Below are 15,252 nucleotides of genomic sequence, written 5' to 3'. Positions count from 1 at the left end.
ATCGCCAATTCACAAATTTCCTAAAGGTTTTAAGTAAATCTGTTAATCTTAGCAACATTTCAATTTTGATAGCACAATAGAAATGTTTTTAAAACATACAACCCATTTTGCTCAATTTCCTGAATTAAACGTAAGAAGAAACACAATCCAATACTCTTCCATGGTTTTATTCCCAAACGTATTCAACTTTTACACTACTATAACATTTTTAGCTAGTATGGACTTTAAGAACTCTAGGAAAAATATACAAATATGCTTCTCAATCAATATCCTTTTATACAAGATACAAACTGAGCAATGATGGTTTTTCACCTCTGAAAGGAGTAACCAGTCTAGGTAATAATTTTCTTTGTTTCTCAGAAGCCTGTTTTCCTATTTCCAGATTGATTATTCTGTTCTGAATGGCTAATATCATCACAAGTCTGACACACAGATAATCTTGCCAAACCTGTTAATGTCAACGAATAATTAGAAAATTAAGAAAGTTATATATCTGCCTAGACACTATTGTTCTCCACCTCACAGTTTATCTATCAAATACTTGTTTCCCCAATAATTGCTGTCACCACATCAAAGAGGTGATTGTTAAGCATGTTGACATGATAAAATATACTAACGCTTACTCATCTGTTCAAGGCACTTACAGATATCTTTAAATCTCTTTAATAGACTTTTTTGTTGAGTGTATAGTTATGCTTATTAATTTTATTATAACGGAGACAATAGTTGGCCATTCAAAGATGAATATATATAGAAGTGGCCTGAAACTAACAAAATAACCTGGAACAAAGTCCTAAACTTAGATATTAAAAGTCTATTATTTAAGTCTGATACACACACATCTGGTTTGACAAAGGTTCACATTAAAAAGATCTGATAGTTTTAGTTGATCACAAGCATGCTATGAGTTAACTATGGGAATGGGATTTCTTAGAATGGATTGTTATGATTTTAGGAATATTGTTAAGAGGTATGACATCCAGATCACAGAAGAAAATAACGAACTTCAGAAAGATCAACATCTGGATTGTATTAGGTTTAGGGTACCATTTGTTAAGGTCCATGAGGAGTAGACAGTATCCAGAGGAGGGCAACCAGGAACAGTTACCTCCTATAGCTCAACTCGACAGATACAGCAGTCCTCACCTTGTTCTCTCTGTACAATCTGACACAGTTAACCATTCCCTTCTTTTTAACCACTGGGATTCCATGACATCACGACATCCACGCTTTCTCTTTCCTCTCTGTCTACTACTTCTCTTCTCCCAAGGCTCCTCTACTTTCCTCTGCCTTGTCACAAAAACTTGATGTTCCTTAGTGATCTATCCTCAGCCCTTTTACCTTCTTGTCTTTCCCTTCACTCACGTACCTTCAATTATATCTGCATCTCTAGTGTAAATCTCCTGAGCCCTACAGCTCCATATCTATCCACCTTCTGAACCTGAAAGCCCTACTAATAGCTCAATCTCAACATTTCCAGAAGTGAAGTCACTTTCTTACCACTTCCCTCCACTCCATGAATCTGCTCCATTCCCATATATCTGGTCAGGTAATGGTACCTCCACAGACCCACAATCCCAAGCCAGGAAGGTAAGTATCTCTGATTTGGCTCAGCTCAACATCTTCTCCCAGGTAAACCACTGTCTCTAATTTATCTCTCTCTTCATCCTACATCATTCTTTACTCTGCAGCCAGACTAATCATCCTAAAATATAAATTTTATAATATTACATCTTTTCCTGAAAAATTCTTCAATGCTTTCCCCATGATACTATGACAGAGCCCAATGTCTTGATATCGCATATATAGTATTCTTCTGGTCTGGTCTTCAGTACCATGTCTATCTCCATTCCTCTTTTCAAAATCTATACTCAAAAAAAAAAAAAAAATCCGTGCTCCAAGCTTTGTAAAATATAACACAATTCTGTGAATGAATATTATGTTCTTTCTTCACTCTGGACCTTTCCATGTGTTCTGTCTGGAATGCCTCTCCACCTTTGCACTTTGTGTGGCTGTCATCTATTTGTCCTCTAGGTCTCAACTTACTTACCATCAACTGAGTGCTACTCACTTCCCCTGACTGTGTGAAGTCCTGTTTATACTCCAATAGCTTTCTATACTTACTTCAGTCATCGTGCTTCCCACACGCTAGTGAAATCTCATTAGCTGGGGGTCTCCAACAGTGGATTATAAACCCACTGAACTATACTCATTTATTCATCATTCTGACCCTGGCTGCTGGCACCACTCCTACGTTTGTGGTCAAGAACACAAGTAAAATGTTTATAGTTGCTACTGAGAAGAGAAGGCTTAGGGGGAAGGTGATCATTAACTTCAAATATTTAGAAGTTTGAACATGAAGTTGAGACCAATGAAGAGGAGTTATAAAAAGGCATGTTTTAGCCCAACCTAAGCACTTTTAAATAGCCAGAGCTGTCCACAGTGGAAATGGTCTAGTATGTGAGATTCAATAGAAGATTCTTTCTATGAGAAGATAAATGTCAGAAGTGCCCTGACTAAGGAATTGTTTTAAAGATTTGTCTTACAAATGCCTCCTTTCCTAAATCACCCCACTAGTAAAAGAGAAGGAGGACATTCTCTTTTGAGAACATGGGGGTTCTTCATGCCACCTGGGTGGTGGTAGTGACATCTATTAATCTGCAAACAGTCGGTGATCTGGCGGCCATCTAATCCATCTGACACAGAGAGAGGTGGTGCAAATCTGAACAAAAAGATGAAAATAACTGTTGGAAGTCATTCTGTTGTGGAAATCTCACAGATTTCTTGGTACAAAGAACAGGAAAAGGTACAGATGTTTGAAAAGTCTGAAAAGAACAAGCTAATGAAACTAACATCTTTTTAAAAAAGCAGATATATCTACTCCTTCAGTTTTCAAAGCTGGTCTGACAACCTATGATCAGTGATTTCTCCAAAGCCCTAACTGCTAGCAGATCAACATGGATTTCCTTATACATAATAATTCATATATAAATAATATATAAAATATATTTTAAGGAAACAAATACATATTGGACATTCTGATTTTGCTGTAATAATGAAATAAACATTCATCATGTTTATATCATTAAGTTTTTAGTTTTTAAGTCTCAAGTTACTTTTTTCCATTTTCTGATAAACACGAAGTATTTTTCAATTTATATAACATTGCAAATAATTCTCCAATGGATTTACATGATATATTTTAACAAAGCATCTTCAAAGACATAATATAATTTGCAAACTCATGCCTTACAATGCCTTTTATTCCATATTCCATATCATTGGTGTCTTTTTTCAATCCTTACATTTTCTAGAGGCAAAGTTATAAATTACAAGCATTAGAATAACTATATCAACAGTCAAGTCCCAGACATTCTAGGGATCTTGTATGTATGGTAGGGGTCTCCCACTTGCATGGATAGATTCCTGCAGAACCTTGTAGGGATGTTACATTAGAAACACTGATATTGGGTAAACCCAGATCAACTAAGATGTTCTAACTAGAATATTCTATAAAAACTGCTACTGTGTGAGGGCTTCCTGAAAGAACAAGATTCAGAAATTAGGATCCAAAAGTCTAAAACGGGAATAGCAAATCTCCAGTAGAAGCTGTAGGATTCTAGATGGCAGAATCATAGTCCTCTCCCTCATAGGATTGTTGTGAGATTTAACGAGTTAATACGTATAAAGCAACTGGAACAGTGCTTGACACAGAGTAAGTGCTATTTGAGCATTCATTATCATATTATTGTAACGAACACAGTTGGGCTGAACAATAGAAGAAAGGACACAGCCAGTCTTTAATTGCGTTAATATTATATGTTTAAGCCCCTTCTTCCCAACTAAATTATAAACTCCCTGACAATCAGTTATCGCCTCCACTTACTACATTACACCTACCTCGCCCACCCCCATTGCCACTAGCATAAAAAGGACTAAAATGTTTCATCAAAAGTTGCAAACAGTGCTTTAAGAGCTTGTATTTTCAGAATTGACTTTAATGAACTTTTAGATTTCCACAGAATTCTGAAGCTTTTATAAATGTATGAAGGACAGACTTTAGTTTTAGAAATTCACTTTGAAGCTTCAGAGGTGTCAATCAACTTAACTAGCTGTGGCCTGGCAACTTCTGACATTCAAAGCGTAACTGCTGTATTATGAATCAAGGGACTGTGTGTTCAACAAGGAACGTGTCTTAATTTTATATCCCTGCCATAGCAAATCACCACCCATTTTACTGCCTCAAAGATATCCACTTATTATCTCACGTTTGTGTGGGTCAAAAGTCCAGGGACAGCATGGCTCAAATGGGTCCTCTGCTTCTCACCAGGCCTCTCCAAAAAGGCCACAATCAAAGCATCCTCTGGGCTGCATTCCTTCCTGGAGACTCTGGGGAGAAATGTGCCTCCAAGCTCGTTCAGGTCCTTGGCAGAATCCAGTTCTCAAGTCTGTAGGACCGAGGTACCTACTGCCTTGCTGACTGTCACCTAGAAGCTGCCTTAGCTCCTAGATGCCTTTCTGGCCCTTGCACACAGCCCGCTATATCTCAGAGCCAGCAATGACACAATGAATCCTTCTCAGGCTTGGAACTTCTCTCACCTTTTCTTCTGCTGTTTCTCTTTGACTCCCACGAGAACAAGTTCTCTGCTTTATTTCAAAGGTTCATATTATTAGACTGGGTCCATGCAGTCTGTAGCCTTAATTATATCTGTAAAGTGCCTCCTGCAATGTGATAGAATATTTACAGGTGCCAAGTAGGGTATTCCTCTTGGGGGGACCATTTTATCTATTACAGAATAATAACACAGATCTTTGGAGCTTCCTGAAAAACTAGCCCTTAACACTTTTTTAGGGCTTTATATAGCAGTTTGCTGATAGAGCCTAGTTCTGGAACACGATTTACATGCTATAAAATCTTTACTAAATCACACCAAACTCTCTTACTTTCCCTTTATGACTTTCTCTTACTCTACCCATAAGCTGCAATCATAATTGCATAGTTTCATATTAGCATTGAACATTACAGATAAGAGAATCTTAAACGAGATTTATCCTGTGGTCTTAGCATTTCAGCTGAAGCCCAAAGTCAAGACCAACTGGTGAAAAGTGCTCAGACCTCCTAAAGATAGGTGCTGGGTGCATCTCCACAGTATTTCATTACCCCTTGAAGCAGCAAAATTCTGCAAAACCATTTCATCAACCCTCAGCCGTTCACCCACCTCAAGGAAATATCAGGGGAGGCTTGAAGATTACTCAGGAGAGATCAACAAAGACCATTATTTAAGGGAATTTCTGGAGTGCTACAGGGGTAGTTACATATACACACACCTCAAGTCAGATGGAGAGGAGGTTTCAATCACTTGCATTGGCTGCCTTTGTCTCTAGGGTTTAGGGGACAAAGGGACTTCTCTCATAGTGTAAGTGTCCAAGAGGGCTGGCAAAAGGGGCGTATGGAGGCAGAGGAGGAGACAAGAGCTATGTCGTGTTGGGGACAGCCTGCATTTCCAGAGTTTGGCAGGACAATAATGCCTTCATGTCTCCTATGTGCTCACAGGGAGTTGGGCTTAGATCATTTTGAAAACGGTCTCCTAGAAAAGTGAGGTAAGTCCAACAGAAGAACACTGTGAGAAAGAAGTCAAGCCAGAGGCTACAGAGATTGTCGTAAGGCTTCAGGAAGAAGAGAAATTGCTGGGGTCATGGAATTTCAATCAATAACTCCACAGAGATAGGAGTATCCAATGAAGCCACAAAATGACCCCACGTAGCAAGGAAGAGATTTCTACAGCTCTCGCACAGAGAATGATGCCAGCTCGTAACTGTGGCAGTCAAGAAAGATCTTTATTGACTTGACATCTCTTCCCTCCAGCCTCTCAAACCCTGGCTGAACCAGAGGCAGCAGGGTGGGGTAGAGGAGGAAAGAGTGCAAAGAAGAAAAAGTATAAAAACAAGACGGGAAATGTCAATAAAGCGAACCCTGCCCCTTTTCCCAGACTCAGGTTAGGGGCAAGGATACGCTTTGAAATAGATGAGAGATTGAAGCTCTGCTACCGGATTTAAATGGACTTTTAAGTATCTAAAGAAATTGAGACTGACCCGAGAAAAGCTATGGATCTGCCTGAAGATTCATCCAGGGGTGGAAATGAACTAGTCAGAGCTTGTTTGAGGGAACAGTGGTGAGAAAGGGTAAAGTTTTTACTGCTTTTATCTTATCGAGCTCAGCTCATTTAATAAATATGTATATACTTGGTTTTATAGTGTGAATAGAAACATATTGGACAAAAGCCAATTGTAGTTGTTATTTATCTCTTAACCTTACCTCTTTTTCCTTGCTTTATCTCTGGGAATGTTTTTCTTACACACTCTGAACAGAAGCTTCAGTATGGGTTTAATCTCTGATATCTAGAATGTCAGCCTAAGTAAGTTATTTAGCTAATAATCGAGTTCATGAAGCAATATCTGCTAATCTCCAATGCTGGGGAAACTTAGGCAATATAAAATTTAAAAGTTTACAAAGGGCTGGGTGTGGTGGCTCACGCCTGTAACCCTAGCACTCTGGGAGGAGGAGGTGGAAGGACTGCTTGAACTCAGAAGTTCAAGACTGGCTTGAGCAAGAGTGAGATCCCGACTTTCTAAAAAATAAATAAATAAAAATAAAAGTTTACAAAGGGAAAAAAAAAAAAGAGCATAGCCCCTATGTATACTTCTGCCTTTAGGAGTGGTTTCATACATTCCTCTCTCAGTCTGGGTTTGAAAGGGAGAGCAAATGCGAAAAACATTGATAAAATTACAGTTTACATTATTTTTATCTGACAGACCCTTTCTTCTCTCTTGCCCTCTAAACACAAATGGGATTCTGGGATCTCCTCTGAGTAATTCCTTCAATTGCCATGGGTCTTCCTATTCTGATCCATAAGTGAATTGGAGAAGATGACTTGTAAGGCTTTCTCCTCTTCTATACTTGTTCCAAAGAAACCAACCATTATTTTCTCAAAACATTAAAAATTCCACTAAACAACACTTCCTTATTTTAATTAGCGAGGGATACTGCCGTACCTGTGGGGAAAGACAATGCAGATACATCCCTGTTCAGTTGAGCTGAGTTCAATGAAACCAAGATAGCCAACAGGGTTTCCAGGGTTAACTTGACAGCCTGATTCTCTTTCCCCGCTCTAATCTATCCAACAAAGATGTCACCAGATAAAGCTTCTTACAGCACATTCTGATCCTCTCAGGAGCTTCAGTGGCTATTTCTGTCTACAAAACAAATTTCAACCCCTCCCTCTGTAATTCTAGACCTTTGACAATTCACTCTGCCCACCTCAAACAAAGGATTCTTTATTATTGCCATTTATACATCACACACTCCTGCCAAGAAGAAAGGATGGGCATTCCTCTAACATACCGCATCTCTGGGCTTTTGTGCTCATGCTGTTCTTTCTAGTTAGAACCCTATTCTCTATTCATTCCTACTATCCCTTATATCCAAACATGTCATTCAAGGCCCTCCCTACAAAGGCACTGTTATTTTTAATTAAGTGTTGGATTAAGGGTCCATATTGATTAATGCTGCCTATCTCAAATGCCCCATCTCTCCCACTCAATGATCACACACCCTGTCACATAATACTATAATATGACAGTATGAGAAAGCATTAGCAGAATACCTGCACAGGGTAAGAACTCAATAAATATTAGGCATTCTAGGCCTCTTATCCATTTCTTACTTGGCCTTCTTAAATCAACAGCAGGCTAATACATTAGCATCTGCAAACAAGTTTCTTCATAGACTTCCCCCCACAGAAGTTTGTCTCTGTGTTGTTCACACCAAAAGATTGAAAATAACTACAATATCAACAAAATGATGAATCCATGGAATGGAATACTATAGCATCACTAAAAATTATATAGGAGGTACTTTTAGCACTAAAAACATATTAAATAAAAAGAATAGGCCATAAAATAAAAGATTTGGGTTTTTTGTAAAATACATACACACAAGAAAAATACCTAGCAAGTAATTTAATGAATACTTAAATGCTAATAATGGGTTAGTTCTGTGTAGTTTCATTATGGGAATTTTTATCTATTCTGTAATTTTTAAAAAAATTATAGTCTTTCTGTTCAAGTCAAACAGCCCAAGTGTCATATAAATGAAACTGCAAAACCTAATCCACAGTCCTGTTAACTCACTGTTGGATTTACCATCATGTGACATTTACAAACACAGGAAAAGAATTCATACTATTTCTAACCAGTATCCAAACAAAATGTGATTGTATTCTAATTTTACAACAATATAAAATAACAGAAACTAATTTAAAATTTACCTTATCCCATTGCCATCAAAAAACTCAAGTAATTTTACTTTTTTTTTTTATTATATGCCCCCTGGTCCTCCTCTATATATGGACATACTCTATAAAGCGACAACTGACTTAGCTGTAAAATTACATTTCATCTAAAGCAGCTATAAGTTCTATTTTAAACAAATGCACAAAGAAGAAGCCCAGCATGAAACATTCATGGATCATCCTTTTAAAGCTCCTTCAGCTTCCCTCAGAGAAGATTTCACATTAACACTTCACAAACCCATGACTGTCAATATCCAAATTGAGAACTGAATGGTATATTTCTATTCCTTGTCAATAAAAATAGTCTATATTTTCTATGCATCTTGCATATCCAAGTGAGTTTCCTCACCTTAGGAATAGACACCCAAATACCATAACAGACATGTACAAAAACACACACAAGCTTCTCCCCCTATTCCCAAGGGATCCACTGGGACATATTTTACTCTGAAGGAGTAAAATATTTTACTCTCTGAAGGAGTTCTGCACACTCACACCTTTCTGGACAGATATCATTAAACAAATGCCCCCTCCAACATTGCTTCATTTCAGTAGGCAAAACAGTATGCATTATGCTGGTCACCAAAACCAGACTCTCAGGGCTAGAGTTAAATTAGGTTACCACATAATCTGGGTAGGTTTAGTTTCTTTGGAATTAGAGATGATGGCTTAGTAATAAATTTTGAAAAGATTTGTGTGTGTGCGCACACACCTGTATGTTACAGTATTTGAGGATCTATCTCCAGGATGAAGATCATTTTGATGTGAAATGCACATAGAACATATAAGCACTTTTTAATTGAAAAGGGATAGCAATATACCATTCAGCAACAGACTCACAGGTGTGTTAAGTGTCACTATGAATAGGAGATCCTACCTGAGGGAAACTGAAGGATATTTAACCAGCCTTCCAAGTGGCCCTAGAGACCTACAGTCCCTAGCCCAAGGCCCTCTGGACACTCTAGATGGATAAGGACAGCATTAAAACACAAGGAGGGAAAGGTAACAAGTCCCATGGCTCCTTAACAGAAACAAGTTGCTACCAGAATATGCGACACTTCCACTGGTGCTTTTTTAATGCACCAGATCTATCTGCTCAGGTTCCACTTGACACCTTCTCTCAAAACTCAATCTACCTGGCTCTTCCCCAAATCACATAGTAACTCTTAAGCCACTGGAAGGGCTGGAGCCAGCCTGAGGATTCCAAGCAGGAATGTTATGTTCCCTGCAGATAAGAAATATAAGGTAACAAGTGATGCATGATTCTCTGGCAGCCAGACAGGTTATTCCCTCCCTTGGGGAGTAACGTACTTTTATTCTCTGAGCAGACATGCCCCATCAGGCTGTGACAGACTAGGGGGAGACAGATTACCTATACTCCATGTCTCTATTCTCTAAGAAGGAAAAGGCAGAGAGCCAGGAAAAAGGGTGAGTGGAAACTAGTTATTTTGCATGTTTAAAAACATATTTCTAAATGTTGTAAAAATGTATCACTTAACTGTGCTCAGCATATACAGATGCCCCTTGACTCAGGGTGAGGCTATATCCCAATATACTCATCATACGTTGAAAATATCTTAAGTCAAAAATGCATTTAATGTACCTAACCTATCAAACGTCATAACTTAGCCCAGCCTGCCTTAATTGGGCTCAGAACACTCACATTAGTCTACAGTTGGGCAGTGCAACACAGCACACCATAGAATATCAGTTGTTTGCCCTCATGATCATGGGGCTGGCTGGGGACTGTGGCTCCTGTCACTGCCCAGCGTTGCTAGGTTGGGGGAAAAAATCAAAAAAACTCAAAGTACAGTTTCTACTGAGTATGTCTCACTTTCATACCATCCTCAAGTTGAAAAAATCATTAAGTCTAACCAGCGTCATTCAGGGACCATCTGTACTCAATGTGACAGATTCTCCCTACTTTCACTAAACCTAAGATTACTCCTAGACCTTGCTAACTTGGCATACAATAGCCTCTTAAATACACCCCTAAAGTTCTATCATTTTAAGGATTCATCAAAATCCCAATCCCCTGCTATTTCTGCTTCCTAAACCAGTACCAATTTTGAAAATGTCTAATCAAAAAAGCTGTCAATGTTATTCAGATTCTACATCCTTCCTAGACCAAGAAAGGGTGTATGTAAATGGAGTCCTGTGAAAGACACACCTTGAAGAAAACGACCAACGTTTCAGGTGAAAGATGAGACATGGCACAGATGAGAGGAGTTTTAATGAGCAAAAGGAAAATATGAGAACAGACAATATTAAAGCAGTGAGAGAGCTGAGAGGACAGATAATCTTGAAAAGTGTGGGTCTCTGAATTTCATGCTTTTGATAACATAGGACAATCAGTTGCTCGTTAAGATCTAGCTCCACTTGGGGTGGTTCTATACCACGTAGTGCCCAAGAGAACTCTAAGGAAAAGAAGGCATGGGAGAAGAATTGAACTGAAGCCCAAATTAAATGCAGGCCTTGATTAGTGAGAATAAAATCAGATCAGTTTTATCTGTAAACTAGATTCCCGAATGTGGAGAAAGTGAGAACAAGATTTTCACGAGAAAGAATGTTCAAAAGCATGAGAGAGCAAGTTCACAGCTGACATGAAGACGGATGGAGTTGTGCTACAATCTCTGGACACTAAGCATGGAAAAATGCTTTTGTGACATTGACATGGTACAGTGGTTATTATAGCCACCTCTTTTATCCTTCAGGAAATGCAAATAGAAATTCCATAGAAGGTTCCTTGTTCTCTAATACTTTGACAGAAAGTTACATATTCCAGCATAGGTGTTTGTTTCTTGGGGCTTCATCTCCTTCCAGATCTTCCAGAGATTATGAAAGTTGCCTTCTTTTGTAATTTGGGCCTGACTGATTGGCAAGTAGGATTTTAGCTCAGTGGGATTTCTCAGAGGAGTGATCACTTATGTAAAAAAAAAAAAAATTAGAAAATACCATTAAAAGCATTGAAGACAAAGGTCCTACAGTGAATTTGGATGAACTGAAGAAAATGAGCCTAGGGATAGAGTAGAACTGTACAAATAGGGAAATCTAAATGGATGAAAATTATAAACTGCATCAGCTCTGACAAGGAATACAAGGGTAAAAGAGTGCCTAGTTACCTGGTCCAAGAGTATTAGATGCTGTTTTCATCCTTATTGGTCTCTCTTCCTAAATTCTAAACACCTAATTTGTCATTATAATTCATCTCTCAAGATATAGCCATAACCCCCACCAACACCACCACCACTACGACCAAGTTAGTGTTTTGTTCTAGACACTCACAGTTACTCTTCTCTTTCGCCCATCCAAGTGATGGCTGAGTTTGTGAGACCAAGCAGCCCACAGGACACACCACACGTCCCTGCCCCTTTGTAAGTGTCCTGATGTAACCATCCAACCAAACAAGCATCTAATACATCTATATACATCTATAGATGTATATATATGTATACATCTATATATATAGATGTATATCTATATAGATTGCATATATATACAATCTATATAGATTGTATCTATATACAATTCACAACTTAGCCTAACTCACATCACTTCAGGAGCTTTACCACTGAACAAAAATCATAAATGTCACTGATGCCCAGATAAGATGTTTGTGTTTTCTTCTCTCTACAATTTCCATCATGGAAACTTAGCCTTAAGAAACAGATATAACCCAATAGGCTTTGTTCTGGTTGTTGATGTTAAGTAAACATGAGATGGCAGTCTAGAATCAGTTTTTATCTCCTATTGAAGAATGGTCATGTTTCTATTTCCTGTCTTTAGACATTTCCCAAGTACTTCTCAGTTCTTTCCAATGCCCCAAAATTTAGTTTATTTCCTAAATTTACATCCTTGAGAACTATGACTTTGAAAGCAATACATAATTCATGATAAAAATTTTCCCTATATTTACTTTTGTTTTGAGCAAGCAGACCCCTGGATTGTAACATGAATATATAATTGTTGTCGCTTCAATTCTGAATACTGTACTTGTCACAAACACTGGAAGAATTCATGTTTAAAAATAAAATAATGCTCAGAACTTCAAAGACGGAAACTGGTAGGCTGTGTCTTTCAAAGACCCTTCTTACCCTACCAGCTTTATTAGACCAACAGAGACACACAGTCACTGAAAAAGAGGTTTTCAAGTTAATAAAATTTATAGCACCAGGAGATATTAGACCCTCCTGGATTAGGTGGGTGGAGGTCACAGAGGTCTGGGCAGAGGTCAGGGAGGTCTGGGCGGAGGTCATAAGATTGTCTTCCCTGGAGACGGGAAGGACTACAATTGAACAGCAATTACCTGAAGCTAAATGGCACCCTTTAAAAGCTCTGTATTTCTGCTTATTAGTAGGACAATGGCATTATAGACAGAAGTCTCCATCCTCCTCATTTGCCAATTATTAATAATAAACTCCTCTTTCCTTCTCCTCAAAAAAAAAAAAAAGATATTAGAAAGGAGGCTAAGGGACTAAGGTAAAACCATATATGCAACAGGTAAAGTCACACTGGCTCCAGATACTACTCCTCAGAGTGCTTTCGTAGACTTTACATAATGGGAAGGGTCTATTATAGCCACATCCTTTATCCTTAAGCTACAAACTTCTTACAGAGCTTCATCGTTCAGGTTTTTGTATGTCCGGCACTTGCAAGGGAGGCTCTTCCTTGAAAATTGCTAGAAACTTGGCTGGAACATTGTAATAGTTCATATTTGTATAAATTTAACAGCTCTAAATCAGAGTGAATTATAAAAGACATTTTTACTAATATTTCTAGTCATGCACTGTCTTCTCATGTTCCTTCAATAAGAAAACTCACTAGTGTTTTCTTCTAGAGTAGAATTTTAGGTATTATTTTTTTAAATAACAGGACCTTTCCCCCAGTGAACCTAAGATGGAACTGGGAAATAAACTATTGGGGTTAAAGAAATGAGGATTTTTTTTAAGACAGCCATACGCAAAGCTCCTGAGTTTGAATTACAAAGGTGAATATACAAGAGGGCACAGTCAACTGTACTGCTAGAAACCACTGCCCCCTTTCCAATTCCCCCAAAACACAGGAACCCTCAAAGAGCACACTGACAACTCTACATTACAGATGTCACTTTTGCTTTCCCTTCCTGTGTTTAGGGGTCATGGTAGCTGAGAAGTGTTACTCGTGTGACATATGTAAATACCTTCCTGCATGCATTAGCATCCAGGTAACTTAAAGTTTATATACCATTGCCACCAGGAGGAACCACATTATGAAGAGGTGAACCTAGCCCACCAGTCCTGTAATAAATGCCTACAGAATGAATAGTGGAATTTTAAAGGGACCTTAGAGATTATCTAGTCCAACCATTCAACTTGGCCAAAGTCACACTGTTGGCAGAAATAAGAGTCAAGGTCTGTAATCTCAGTACCAGGATATTTTCACTAGAATAAACTGATTTACCCATCAACTAAAGAGACGAAATTTTCTCCTCTGCCCTTTATTTTCACTCCTAAATACCACTCCAGCACCTGATATCAATTTATTCAGTCTTTTTGCTTGGGGATTTTTCCAGAGAGATTAATTACCTCAACGAAATCCATAGTGAACACTTTGCTGTCTATCCTTCCTTTGTAGAGGTTCTCTTGAGTTTGACTTCACGGTACAAACCATTCAGTTATGTCCACTTCTTCTCAGTGTCCTCTGGTCTCCCAGAAGCCCTCTTACTGTGGGTGTTCCCAAAACTCCAACTTCTCCTCTGCTCTTCAGTCTGCAACCTGTCTGTGACCCATAACTTTAGCCCTAATGTCTCCGAGCTCCAGACTCATGTCTATAGGTATTTCCTGGATATTTCTATGTCCTTATCTCCTCAAACTTTGATGCCCCCCCCCAAAATCATCTCTCTTTCTGCACATTTTGCTCAACTTCCTAAGAGTATCATCACATCTCCATGCATGCAAGTTCAGAACTTTAGTCATCTGATTCTTCTATTTTCGCCCAGTCTTACTGACTTTTTAAAAGAATTCTTTGTGCTCCTTTTTGAACTCATCTATCTTTTGGTTCCCACAAAAACCACTATAAACTAAATTTTCCTCAGCCTCTCAGCCAGTCTCCCTATCTCCAACTCCTTCTTTATTAAACATCTACTTCACCATGTTAACCTGTTGTTCAAAAAAAACTGTCAGTTTTCTTAATTAGGACCTTCTTCTCTAACCAGGTGGGTCTATTCACTATTTTTCCATATATTTTCTCATTCCTATGTCTGCCCACCCACAATCAATCCCACAGCTAGAATATACACGTTCCTGTCACCTGTCCAAATCCCAACTGCCTTCAGTGGTGGTTCAAGTACAGTCTTCTCCATGAAGCCTTCTCTTTCTGGTCTCCAATTCACTGCCTATGTGCCACTTTTTTTGGTATTCAACTTCCAACTAGTTTATATATTAACTCTCTAAATATATATGTTTTGTCCTCTTAGTGTGGTCATAGGAACCAAATTTTATGTGTCTTTGGTACTTCTGAAACTATCCCAATAATTATATTACATTATGAAAAAATGAGGCATGGTCATTAAAAGAACAGTAGGGGTAGAAAATACTGAGTTCAGATTCTGGCTTTGTTCCTTTCTAGCTAGGTGATCTTAGGCAAGTTACTTAACCTCTACAAACTTTGATACCTATAAAATAGAGATAAGACCAGCTACTGCATAGTGCTGTTGTACAATTTAGCTGAATGTATATGTGCATACACATAATGTTTAACATGATATCTGGTATACAGGAAGTGCTTTTTTTAACAGATGGCTGTTATGATTTTGCAGATAACAGACACTCCTCTTTGGTTAATATTTTAAACTATGAAGGTCATGCTAAATATTTCTTCATACCATGCCATCAAGATTCCATTTCACATGAAGTTTTATACC

General features: G+C 38.3%; 1 protein-coding gene across 3 annotated transcripts in view; it reads right to left on the bottom strand.

The window, feature by feature from the left end:
• The window catches only part of RAPGEF5 (Rap guanine nucleotide exchange factor 5), a 212,243-nt gene that overhangs the window by 137,147 nt on the left and 59,844 nt on the right, over positions 1-15,252 (bottom strand). The window lies entirely within an intron of this gene.

This window comes from Microcebus murinus, chromosome 9 (assembly GCF_040939455.1).
Source record: "Microcebus murinus isolate Inina chromosome 9, M.murinus_Inina_mat1.0, whole genome shotgun sequence".
Lineage (NCBI taxonomy): Eukaryota > Metazoa > Chordata > Mammalia > Primates > Cheirogaleidae > Microcebus > Microcebus murinus.
The sequence above is the reverse complement of the archived record's forward strand: the minus strand, read 5'-3'. Positions and strand labels throughout refer to the sequence as shown.